The 13,405-nt window shown below is 41.1% G+C and overlaps 1 protein-coding gene across 1 annotated transcript in view; it reads right to left on the bottom strand.

Annotated features, from left to right (window-relative positions):
• RRBP1 (ribosome binding protein 1) overlaps positions 1 to 1,661 on the bottom strand; it is a gene marked incomplete in the record, with an annotated part of 1,023,325 nt that extends 1,021,664 nt beyond the window's left edge. The window contains 1 exon segment of the mRNA XM_044056904.1: positions 1,643 to 1,661.
• Positions 1,662 to 13,405: the final 11,744 nt, after the last annotated feature.

Below are 13,405 nucleotides of genomic sequence, written 5' to 3'. Positions count from 1 at the left end.
GGACTCTGGCTAACAAAGTTTGCAGATGACTGCAAACTGGGAGTCATTATTGAATCCCCAAATGATGTGGATATTCTACAAAAGGGCCTTACAGAAACAGATGCCTGGTGCCAGAGCCATGGGGTCAAGCTTAATGCCAAGAAATGTACAGTCATCCCCTTTGGAAAAAAACATGTACCCATGAACTACCACATAGGTGGCAGGACACTAAACATTGAATTTATTGACTCTCCAAGAAGAATCTTGATGAGTGGACGGGAGATCGTAGGTTTACCCCGGGTATCACTTCTGTGTCACTGTTAGACAGAGGCACAGTATACTAACCTCGAAAAAGGGCATAGCAAAATAAATGGGTGGCGAAAGCCAAACACATTCTGGCTAGGCTTATAAATGCCCTAGGGCAGATAGCCTAGTATGAACCTATGAATGTGTGATGAGAGACTTAGGGACACAAGTAGACAGTGGTCTCACTTTCGATAACCACATCGCCACAACAGTCAGGAAATCCTTCTACGTGGCACACCTCATCACTAAGGGCTTTTCATCCAGAAAAAAGGAGGTCACTGTCCCACTGTACTCATCCCTCATTAGACCCATTATAGAGTATAATGCTCCATTTGGTATGTACCTCACAAGACATCTGCAACAGCTGAAAAGGCCACAGAAATACCTCACTAAAAGAATCACAGGCCTAAAGCAGATGCCATATGCTGACCGTCTAAAAAAACTCCAGCTATACTCTGTGGCATATTGTCTACTCAGAGGCGATCTCTGCTTAACATACAAGGCCATGTCAAACCCAGAGCTGTTGGACATGCTACACTTAAAGAAATCCCAATCCCTCAGAGCCACATGCTCCAGGGATCTAAACCTTATCATCACAATGAACAAAAAATGCTGGATGGATAGGTTCCTGACCCAGAGACTCCCCATACATGTCAAGCAGAGCACCTCACTGGCCCTCTTCAAAAGGAACCTTGATGACCGGATGGGAGATAGGAAATTTACCCCGGGGATCATGTCAGTCGCCCTGCTAGACAGGAGCCCAGGGAAGTAAATATTGTGGGAAAATATTTCCACGGAATTGTTATGGCTAAGCTTGCACAGGCCTTAGGGCAGATATCCTAGTACCAACCTATGAAGCCATACATACACCACATGTCCAGTCTAGTAACAGAAACTACTACAGAACTAGCTATACATAATTAGGAACCAGAGTAAAAGGTCAACATGAACTGTTACAGAAGTAACAGTGTGTGTGTGTGTGTATGCTTGAAGTTATGTTCTGCTGTACTTCTCTATGCAAACCATGACAGTCCTTAAACCAGTTTTTCAGTGCGAACAAATGTCACATTTTCTGTTATCACTTTACTCAAATGTGCAAAACCTGCATGTTACACGTGCCAAGCTCCTCACACCATGGATTTGCCTACACTGCAGGGGATTCACTCCACTCCTAAGTTTTTAATTCCTATACTATTTTCCTCTTGTACCACCTTAGTAAGTTTAAAGAAAATACCAATCACCTGTACATTTTGCCTCCATCCACTGTTAAGTGAATTATGTAAACACCACCATGTACAATCTACAAATCTTGTATAATGTCTACATGCACTGTACACCAAACTTATGTCATACTCACTGTGTGTTCTGCAATTCTTGTTATTTCATGCTGTAGCACTTCCTCAACCTGACTTTACCCTGGGTTTTACTCAAGTTTAATTTTCACCACAAATCAGTTTGAATGACACAGCATGAAGGGACGTCACTTCTAAAGCATGGTTTAATACTCATGAAATAGTACAACTAAAAAAAAAAAAAAAAAGATGTTTACCAACATTATACCAGTACCTTTAATGTAACAAAGTATACACCATACTGTACAAAGTAATAACTAAGGCGTTAACATTACAGCAAAAAGTCACCAGGTGCTTTTGATTCAAAAAGGAAACGCAAGTATAAAACTAAGCCGGCAAATTAGCTACTTCTGAAGTGACGTATGCTTTGCGCAAGTTGTCCAGCTTGAGGTTTATCTAGGAGTCATCAAACCTGATGATTCTTTATTTCTGTATTTACATGCCACAAAAAAAGAGAACAGTTAAGTTGGGGAGAAACCTGCCGCAATGGAGTTCAGTACACAAATCGGTGTGACTACTATGAGGTGCAAAGAGGTAACTGTGGAAGTTTAAAGGAGTAAAATTCCAAAAGCTACGGCTATACCACGCCCCCAACAAAGTGAGCCATGACACGGTGGAATTAACTGGTCATCAAATGCATGAATGTCAATCAGCGCACATTGTGGCAACAACAGTCAACATCGGAAGTTCTGCCTTTGTGTTACTAAACCCTGGAATTCCAGCTCGAAAAAGTTCTGTGTTCACGTTCCAGGTTTTCCTCTTCATGAAACAGAAATCGGAGCCTGAACACTCTAGTGAAAGTAATAAAGAAGATAATCTAGTCAACAGATGTTGAATGGCGCTATGAAACTTTTATTCTTCAACAGAAAATTAAAGTCACCAAATTGGATTCCCGCAGTTGTCCATTTGCATGCATGCTGACATTCGGTAACAGAATGCTGCAACGTTTCGAGTGCAAAGGTGGGCACTCTCATTTCAGGACAAGAGCTAGGCAATTCCCCTGTCCCAGATAACAAATGATACCACCTAAATACCCATGTCTAGGGATACAATGCCAAGCCAGTGGAGCCACTTGCGTACTCAGTGCAGCATCAATATACTACACCCTTTTTCCCTCCCCCAAAAAGGGATGAATGCAGTGCCTTGCAAACTATTGCACCCGAATGACCCGATTTCATTTAAAATATCAGAAAAGACACATCATAGCATAGGATTCCTTTACACGTCAACACAGAAAAAAAAATCTTGAGTATTAGGCAATACCTCCTTCCAAGAACCACGAGTCTACAACTAACGGGCTGAGGGATCCGCCACTGCAAATAAATCAGCCTGCACAAAGGCAGCGCGATGTATCCCAAAGTCAACAGTTCAGCCAGTAGAAAGTGTACCACGTAGCAAAACTCTTGAGGACTGACCTACTTTATTTTACCACAGAGGGTCAAGTCCACGCAGCACACAAACACAACAGGGGCATAAAGTTGGATTTACCACTGCTACGACCGACATCGCATTCCCAAACAGTTCATTTTTTTTTTACTTTTTAGCGTCACGATCTCTAGTCACAGCACACAAATGCTTAACCACCAGCTAAACCCCTACATTGCAGCTTTCTTCTAAAGACCGTTCTGAATCAGTTCAATTGTTCTTTTATTCTTACAATTAGCGGTTCTCTCAGTCACCACCCACAACCAACTTTTTCAGAAGTTAAATGATGAAGAATGGCCTGCGTCACAAAAAGTCCAAAGTTTTCTTTAACATACTTCAGTTCTTCAAAAACCACCTCCCCCACTAAGGCAGACCACTCAAAAGGTAGCATCGCAGTCCCACGAAAATGTTACTAGATGCTTCAATTAGTCCACTGGACAAAAAAAATAAAATAACACATGCAATACTATATTTAAAGACAAGGTAAAAAACAAAAGCTACAACTCAAAAGTCCAAGCAAATCATCAACTTCAGTACAGTCATCCCGGTTAACTGCTTCATTACTGTATCCAGTTTTGATATAACCCAATGTGTCATTTAACAATATTTGTTTAACAACTCCAAAATTCTGATCTCCTTACCTAACAAATTAAAATAAGGCGATGAAAGGATTCAGCACAGAAATAATAATCCAGTTCAGTAAAAAAATGAAACTTTTTAAGCTATGAGAGAGCTCGATCCTAAATCTTCCAGATCTTAAATAAAAACCTGCACTCCGTAAAGCCCTCACTGTGGAGTCGTGGCACTTTCTCTGAGCTGGCGAGACGCTTCCACACGGAGCACCGCCTACCCACTCTATGTCCGCCTCCACATTCAAGGGACACGTAAGTTACTGAACAAGAAGCTATCAATCATTCTTAAATCACTAATAAAAGAAAAAATGAGATGCTTTTTCATCCGAGATGCCTCAATCATTGGCCAGTCTAACGTCAGTGTGTGAGTTTGTGGCCAATTACGCGAGCGATGAGTGCATTTTTTTTTTGGTGTATGCCGGTTCTGGGAGTTGTAGTCAAGTGACCTCAATTGTTAAGACAGTAAAAAATCATCAAGATAACTTTTTTTTAATTCTACTTTTCTGATGTGTAGCCAGGCTTTCGTTGTTCAAATGGGGCATTATAGACGCAGACATTACAAGTGGCGTGCTAAAATATCATAATGTATCATTAATAATAAACTATTGGTTTCACAATTTAATATTGTTTTGTAGTATAGTTTAGTGCATAGTTTTGGAACATCTTCCACGTGGAAATTAGGGGAATTGTGGATGTTAGAGTAAAATTTATATCAGATAAAATATCTGTTTTTTTTTCCATATTTTGTAAACAGTGTTCTTCCATGTTCTCGAAAGTATAGAGAGATGTAGTAGGGCAGGATGACTTAAGTGTTCTCAGGGTAGGCTCAAGGGTTTAAGGTCTGGGTTGGATACTTGGCCTTTTTATGCCACTGAGCAAAGATCAAGTCAATCAGTTGTGACCAAACTAAGCATTTTACCTGTACTGGTTAGTGTAGAGCTAAAATTGTCCGGGTTGACTTGGCTTTTATAGCCAAATAAGACTTTATATTGAGACTGGTAGTAAGAGGAGAATTTGTGCCTTGTTTAACACAGACTAACTTTGTGCCACCTGGTCCAGGTGACATATATTATGCATAGTTAATCTGAATATTCTGTGTATATTTAGAGACGGGCATACACCAAGTATAGAATTTTATTTTGTTGACTAGAGACAGGTAAAAGTGAGACCCCCTTCCAATCTGTAAGTGGTCTTCCTGGTAGAACTTTGTGTTCCTAACATGGTAGTGTCAAAAAGAGGAGTAGTCTGAACTTTAGAAGACCACCTCTAACAGGCACACACTAGCACAAAACCTTTACAAAATGTTATTGCCCAGTATTGAAGTAATTTGGAGATTATGTCTCACCCAGAAGCTCCTGTCAGTCTCCCTACCCCCATTCTTCTTTAAGAAGACTTCAAGCAGGTGATCTTTGTACATAGTTGAATCACTGGATGCTAGCAAAAGGGCAGTCAGCATTAATTAGAAAGTCAGAATATGAACCAACCTGTAGCCCCCTAATAGATAAACCACAGAAGGGACAAGTGAGACAGAGGTAAGTTACACAGCAATGGCCAATGTACCATGCCTGATGATGGGAGGATAGTAAGAACAGTGGACTGGAACTGGCAGACTGCTTGCTAATGTAGAAGGACAAAAGCAGTGCAGCATTTGTACCTGAAGGAAACTACCTTTTAAATGAAGTATTATTAACACACACACACACACACACACACACACACACACTTCCCAGGAAAGGCTGGTAGAATTATCCAATTCCTCACAATTTTCATCTGATTTGACCTGTTACTGTGATTAAATTGTATTAAGCCGCAGTGGTGCAGCGGTAGCGTTGTCGCCTCACAGCAAGAGGTTTTCCCGTTCGATTCTCGGCTGGAGCGCCTTCTGTGTGGAGTCTGTCTGTCCTCCCCGCGGTCGAGTTGCATTTGAAAGACATGCATGAATGGGTGTGCCTTCATTGAAGGTTGGGCATCGAGCCTGCACCTCGGCACTGTAAAAATCTACTGCCAATCATTAGCAGACCGGAGTTCCGCTGTGGCGACTCCTAACCAGGAAAAGCCGAAAGAAGAACCTGTGATTAAATTGTATTCCTTTATTCACCTCTGTTTACTGCCTATTTCTAGCTTAACTTGCTGAACTGCTGAGGCGTGCACAAAGTGTGTTGGGATACTGATACCAAACTGTCTGTTTCCTAGCATCCCTGCCCCCCCCCTAATTCTGCTTATATTAATCAGTTTCCACAAACAAATTCTGCTACATACTAATTAGGCCACCCCAACCGCGCAGCACACTAACCACATACATAATGTGCTAGGTCTCTGACCCTAGAGCACTCCAAAGAGCAAGCCATTTTGTGCTTGTACTTTTTTTGTCCACTACACCTTGACTATGTATAAGCTTGCAGCACAAAAGATGCACTGTAGTGAAACACTGAGGTGGCAAGTGATTCCTAACTTTGGTATTGATTGTTTTTATTTACACCCAAGGTCCTCGGCTCTGCCAGAGGTGGGTCTACCTTTTTGAGACTGTGCTGCTCCCCTATAGAAAGTTTACAAGTAGTAGTACTACCTGAGAAGGGCACTATTTTTCAAATCAGTCTAGCAGTGGTCCCCACAGGTATCAGGTGCTTTGCAATGCGTGTATGCCAGGCAAGTTGAATTATTTGTTTTATTCTATTATTTAAGTGTTACTACTACACTATGTAGATGTACTCATAGGTTACTTTTAGCTTACGGCTATTCTATGGTTTGAGCGATCTGTTAAAGGACTGATGGCTTAGTGTCTGCAATTGTTCTCGCTTGAAACATTGCAATGCAAAGTCAGTATTCTTACCTCTATGTAAGCTGTGTGAAATTTGTTAAGTGTGTTATCTTTGCTCTGTAAGTATACTCATCGTCACTCGCAATCACACACACAGCCATTCATATCCCCTGCTGTTTTCTCTTTTCCCCTGCATTCCCCTTAACGGATTACTTTTCTCTTTTCAGCATCTCATCCCCCCCTTTTCCTGCCAACTGGGTTTATATAACATGATCGAAAGCTGATAATATCGAAGCTCAAAACTTCGAACTGGCAACCTCGAAAATGGAAAACATCGAACGTGAAAAAAAAATACTAAACACCCAAAACAACACAAAAATCACTCTATGCAGGGAGGCAAGCCCCTCTGCTCCCCCCACACCCCCACTACTTAAATATACCAACTCCAAGATCACACTACAGTACAGTAAAGGGAAATCTTCCCTTCCCACACTCTATGGCAATCTCCGCTTTACGTTTCGATGTCTTCCGTTTTCGAGGTTGTAAGTTCGAAGTTTTGAGCTTCGAACTTGTCAGCTTTTGATTTTGTGATATACACCCTGCCAACTTACTACTCCTCCTGGTAACCATCTAAACCTCAAACCAAGCAACTGAACACTGCTTCAAACTTTACAAGAGAACTCTGCTTTGGAGTGATCATACTGCCTACCCTGCAATCTTCACTGTATGTACTCCTGGGATTTGACCTATTACTGCAATTAAATTGTATTCCTTTACTCTTTGGACTCTTTGACTGCCCCCAGTAAAGTACTTCCTGCAGTTCTTCTTCCAGGATTGTCTCTTTCAGGCACACAGTAAAGGGCTTGGTTGAGGGCTGTTAGGGTCCCTTGTCCAGATGCTGCTTCACCAGGTGGGCATACCCTGGTTTACCAGTAAACCTATAACCAAATTCATTAAGCACAGCTCAAATCTCCTGAACCTGGGTGGAATATAGCAGCTGAAACAGGGCTACATCATCCAGAGTTGTCAGAGTGAGCCTAATCAAGGAGGTTTGTCACCATTCGAACTCCATGAAGGAGAGACAACGTTCCCTCCGAAAGCGCTTACTTAATAAACCTGTGTTTTTTGTCCGAAGAGCTGGTTGTGATCATTTCATCATCCCTTGCTATTTTTGTGTTTTATTAGGTCTGTCACCATATCATACCCTGGTTCCTTCTGCAACCCACTACAGACACTGAAGAACAGGGCCACTATGTCATGTTAGTGCTTTAGCATGTTAACATTGTAGAGTTTGTGCTTCTGCCACCTGCTTGGTAACTCCACCATATAGTTAACTTTACTCTACTTTTTCTCAATGGCAAAAGATTCTAACTAGGACCTGCAGCTTCTGTCTAAAAGGAAAACAAATCACCTGCTACACAGTAGGATGCTCTCTAGCTCTGGCTGCCCTGTTATGCCAGCCTCATTTATGCTGTTCTGTTTGTAACAGGTGCTCCTGGGCCATTTCCATAAGTTCCCTAAGACGAGTCACGAAGTTTAGTGCATATTCCACAAGTGACAGCTTGTGGGAATCAGACTCACCTTCCCACTCATAAGTTAAATACAGGAATCTCCTCACCCTGTATCCATACAGCAGCTTGAAGGGCAAAAAATGTAAATTTTGGGGTCACCTCTCCGTGTGCATAGAGAAACTTGGGCTGGTATTTGTTTCACTACCTCTTGAACTGGTATACAAATGGCTTTAACATAATCTTTAGCGTCAAATTTACCCTCTCCACTAGACCACTGTCCTGTACATGGTAAGGAGTAGCCTTTAAATGCTTTACCCTACAATGCTTCAACAGACAGGCCAGCAGATGTGACATGAAGTTTGCACATCTGTCAGTATTTCTGTAGGAAAGCCTAACCTGATGAAAATATCTAGCAAAGCTTTGCCATCTTCTGCTTTAACAGAAGTCAGAGTCATTGCCTCTGGATATCTAGGTGCATCATCACTTGGATATATTTCTCAACTGTGGAACTCTGGGGTACTTAGAGGTCTCACAACATCCATACCTGTCTTCTGAAATCATTACCCAATAACAAAAAAAAGGCTACAAAGCAGCTTTGACTTCTTCCTTGTCAACACTTTGGCATTGCTGATAAGTCCTGCAGTACCCTGTTATACTTAGCCAAAAAATATGTATAAACTACCTTTCAGTACACTTTATGCCCATATTGACTGCAAAGAAATACCTTGGGTTATGACCAGAAGGGCCTGTCAGTAGGCCTTAGGAACTGCCTACTCTGCTGTATTACTTTTCCATCTACTCCTTTGTTATGGTATATGGACTCGTCCCTGCCCTTGAGTATCTGGAACCTCCTTGGCTACCTCCCTTAGATCCCTTAATGTAGGGTCTGAGAGCTGAGCATGCCTCAACACATTTTTTATGATTCTTTCCAGCTCCCTTTCCAAAGGAAGTCTAGAAACTTTTGCCAATGGTGCTTCAAATTCTGGCTAACTCCTATTACCTTCCTCTCTCCTTGAAGTTTCTCCTTCCAGGGGAATTCCCGCACATTTCCACTGCTGGGGTTCAGTTTACAGCTCCTAACCATCTGCCCCTCTGAACTACCCACATCAGTCACCCTGGTTGAAGGTATGTGCTCTGGCTGGGTCTCCCAACTGGTACCATCCCTGTGTGTTTCCTGCATGCCCGACTGCATGTAACTGCAGGCACACAAGCTGCTGTAAAGCCACAGTAATTTCCTATTAAAACATTTGCAGGGATATCTTCAAACACAGCTACCTACTTACTTCCATTCCCCGTTCCCTATTCAGATAAACTGACCAAAAGTAACCAAATAATTTCCTTCCTGGTTTCCTAACAGGAGTGGGCTGTCCATGTAAGTATTACTCCTTTTTAACCACTGCAGGCCTAGCAATGGTTATGTCTAAGGCTGTATGTCTGTTGGCAATTTCCTCTTCTTCTCTATCTGGATAGAATACAGACTTTTGTGATAGTTTGGTATAGCTGTTGTCTCTAGACAATACACCACCATCATAGTGCTCACTCTGCTTGATGCTTCCTGAGACCTTTGTTCCCCATCCTGGCTTAGGAGAAATTAAGGTCACATATACCCCTTTTGGTTGTACTTGTAACATTTAATCTCAAATCATGGGCATGTATCACAACCTCTGTTTCTCCCCTTTTTCACTGTGGAGCTTGTTATGGTGGCTTTAGCATCCAGACATGACATCACTTGTATCTATGTGCAGTGCTGGCTACCCCCTCCCATGTAGTTGCAAACTGCTTGTTAGGTAGAGGTCCCCCTTCCTACCTCCCCTTACCAAAAGATCTGCAAGCATTTCAAATGTAGTAACCATACATGCACTAGCCTTTTTATGAAGGTAAATACTGATTTATGCAGTAGATTCCTTCACACAGTCATCTTTGATTTTTTTCTGCTGTTTGAACTTCTTTCTGTATATTTCAGGAAGCAGTTTAAAACATGTTATTAAACATTATTTAAATTGTACATAATTAAAAAGTCATCTTCACTAAATTTGGAAAATGAAAACATTGCTTTATGCAAGAGCAAGGGAGTTAAAAACCTTACCCACTGCCCTTGTCCAGTTTGGTATTGACTACACACCCGTTCAAATATCCACATAAAACTGTCAAAATCATCTCCCTCTTTATACTGTGGGAAAGAGTTTTTTTTTTATACTGTCTGCCCCAGACAAACGAAGGTCATCTCTCATTTGTGCTGGCAGTGCTTCTCTGTCTTATTGGCTTGCTCCTGCTCTCTATACATCTCCAGCTACTTTGAGTTTCAGGCACTTCATCTCAAGTACTCTTTTATGTAATTCTGTTGGGGTAGATTTTGTTTGCCTCCTGCACATGCACATACCTACTAGGCTGTCTACAAGGTTAGTGGGCTAACTGCAGACAAGTCTAACATTATCTCTTCCTTTGACATGCTGGCACTTGGGATTCCTTTTGCTTTACGTTCCTTAGTCAGCTAAATGCCATTGTCAGAAGAGCTCAATTTTGTCTGTTCTTACACTAATCTTACTAAAAAAATAACTGCTGTGCAAAACTAAACCTCTGTGCATTAAAGGTACGCATACACCTTTGCTGACAGACTTGCTTTACATAAGTTCACAGGCATTTACAAGACATGCAGGCCTGCAGACTATTGAAGAACATAGCCCCATTTTCCAATTACCTTAAAGCACTATCTGTTTAAGTGACTTGCTCAGTGTCACTCACTAGGGAAATTGGAGCTAATAAAATCAAAACTTGGACAATATGAAGCTTGTCATTAAGAGCTCATAGCCTGAATACTGTGCTCTAACTGACATGCTAAGAAAGTTCAATTCCAATACCCTCAACACTGCCACCATTTCTGGTGACTGAGCTGGAATTGACTGGGTTTGATTTTCACCACTGACAAAGAAAGATATGAGAGGGACAGAAGCTATTGTCCGTGAATCTAGCCCACTGCCCAAAGGAGGTCTGATGGCCACTAGAGGGATATTCTCTTGAGTCATACAGTTATTGCCAAACATATCTTCACATGTGTAACGAAAAAATAAGTGTAACTTTCTGCCTTTCTGAGGCAGGAAGCCAAGGGCAATAAAAATGCAATTAGAAGACTCTCCAAATAGCAGAACAGAACTGGGAAATAAGTCATGATGTGAAACTGCTCCATTGCATCCCCGAGGGAGTGGGGTCTGAATATGGCAAAACCTGTTTGGCTACACCTCTGTTGTCTCTGGGAAAGGAGATGGGTTAGAATATATATTTTGCACTGAAGCCAGTATAGAAAGTTTGTCAGCCTTGCTGGAAGACTTTAAGGTGACAACATCTGCATAAGTTTGCTATTTTGTAATCTGCTTAGTACAGCTAAGAGCTCAGTATTCTTTCAGTTAGAGATGGATAGAACATTTATCTAGACTAGTAACAGGTTTACTTTAAATAGTCTTTCTATGCAGCTGGTTATTTTTTTAGTGTTTTATGTTACTGTCTTTGCCTCTGCAGTAGCTAGACTTTTTTTATTGCCTAAGTAGTTTTTATTTATTCACATTTAACATTGTGTGATGGGTATTTATGTACTATTATTTGTGGACAGAATATTATTTAGCACTATATCTTGCCATGTTGCGGGTATCTAATTGGCCAGATCTCTCTGCATTTTAGTATTTTGTGTTTATTACTGTTTATAAATCAAGAGTGAAAAGGTAACTGGTAGGACTCCAACTCAGTAATCTAGAACTGAGGCAGCACTACATTGTCAGGATGAAAGCTGTAGACAGTTAAAGAATTCTACCAACCTTCCTGGGAATTATGTGTGTGTGTGTGTGTGTGTGTGTGTGTGTGTGTGTGTGTGTGTGTGTGTGTGTGTGTGTGTGTGTGTGTAAATAATAATTTACTTGAAAGGTAGAAACTGTGGGTAAGGGTCACTGAAATATGTATGGTTCACAGAAAGATAGTGGTAAGAAACGGGCCTGGGTGATACACCAAAGACTAACTCTATAAGTGGTCAGTATTTAGCCCTAATCAAGGTATGGATATTGAAAGCCTATTCCCAGGGCAGCAATTTATATTCCCTGTATGCTTTTGAGGTCAGGTTGCATTTGGCAAACTGGTTAGTGAACTAAATTTGTGTGCACTAGCTAGATGGAATTTTGTAGATAATTCTGTCATTTTTAAATATTAATATAAACCACAGGCTTGTTCTCTTAAATGTGAAAAGACAGTATTAGATGTTGAACTGCAAAAATGTAACAACAGTGCACTCTGCTGTAAGAAAGCTGATAAATCAAGCTTTTTATGACTGCTTTGATCTCAGGGCTGGGAGCCGTGGTGTCTGAACCAGCAGATTATTTCTATTGTTTTGAGACTAGAGTTAATTGCTAGATTTTACATATATAATGTCTTTAATTGCTGTAGTTTCCTGACCAGGTGCAAGCTTACTAAAAAATGTTAATGTAGAGTTTCTGTTAGCCTGAGAAACCAGAGAATTGTTAAGAATTATGTGATCTAAAATGAGTCCGCAGGATGTATTATCATTGTAAAGGACAGAGAGAGAGCATTTTGCATTTGTCTTCAGAACTAACCACTCACTAGCACTTGCTTTGCTCTGTCTGTATGTAAGTAGGATCTTAGACTTTAGTGTCTCTTCTAGAAGTAGATAGAAAATAGTAAGTTTAGTCTAGCTGCTTTCTATATTTTATGTCAGACTATTCTACAGTATTATTTTAAGCATTTTGCTGTGATCTCTGAAATCTTGCCTTGCACTGTGTTGAATTGTGGAGATTTGTCTTGTGTTTTTATTATTTATTAAATATTTTTAAACCTTTCAACTGCGGCTGTTTTGTGTAGAGGTAATTTAAGCTCTACAGTACATTGTATGTGTATAGTGATACTGTACAAAGCCACTCCAAATAAGCCTTGCTGCTCAGTCACACTTACCATTTGGATAATATTATTGCATAGTAATAATTGGACACCCTTTGGTAAAGGCCTTTTTAGTAGCTGATAAGTAAGGGTCCTGATGGCAGTGATTACTACCTTATAGCCTGGACAGAAGGGGCACAGCTAGTGAACCTGTGCCAGCCTTCCCCAGGAATGTCTGTGTGGTTGTATATAAATCATATCTCAAAATGTGTGTATGTGTGTGTGTGTGTGTGTGTGTGTGTGTGTGTGTGTGTGTGTGTGTGTGTGTGTGAGCTACTTGGGCAGGGACACAAAGCGCTGGTTGGACAGAGAGAGTGCTAGGAGGACTTGGCTTGGGACCCTGGCTAAAGACCCTACTCTATAGCTGTGCCAGTGGGGAGTCTTACTGGGGATCTGGAAAGAAAGGGAGAAACCAGCCACAGACTGACTGTGATCTTTATGTGCTCTTAAGGGAAATTGTACTTTACTGTGTATGTGTTTGTTATCCTTCCCAATGTAGACATCCCTCAC

Source organism: Protopterus annectens, chromosome 1.part2 (genome assembly GCF_019279795.1).
Source record: "Protopterus annectens isolate FY-2018-M chromosome 1.part2, PAN1.0, whole genome shotgun sequence".
Classification (NCBI taxonomy): Eukaryota; Metazoa; Chordata; order Ceratodontiformes; family Protopteridae; genus Protopterus; species Protopterus annectens.
The sequence above is the reverse complement of the archived record's forward strand: the minus strand, read 5'-3'. Positions and strand labels throughout refer to the sequence as shown.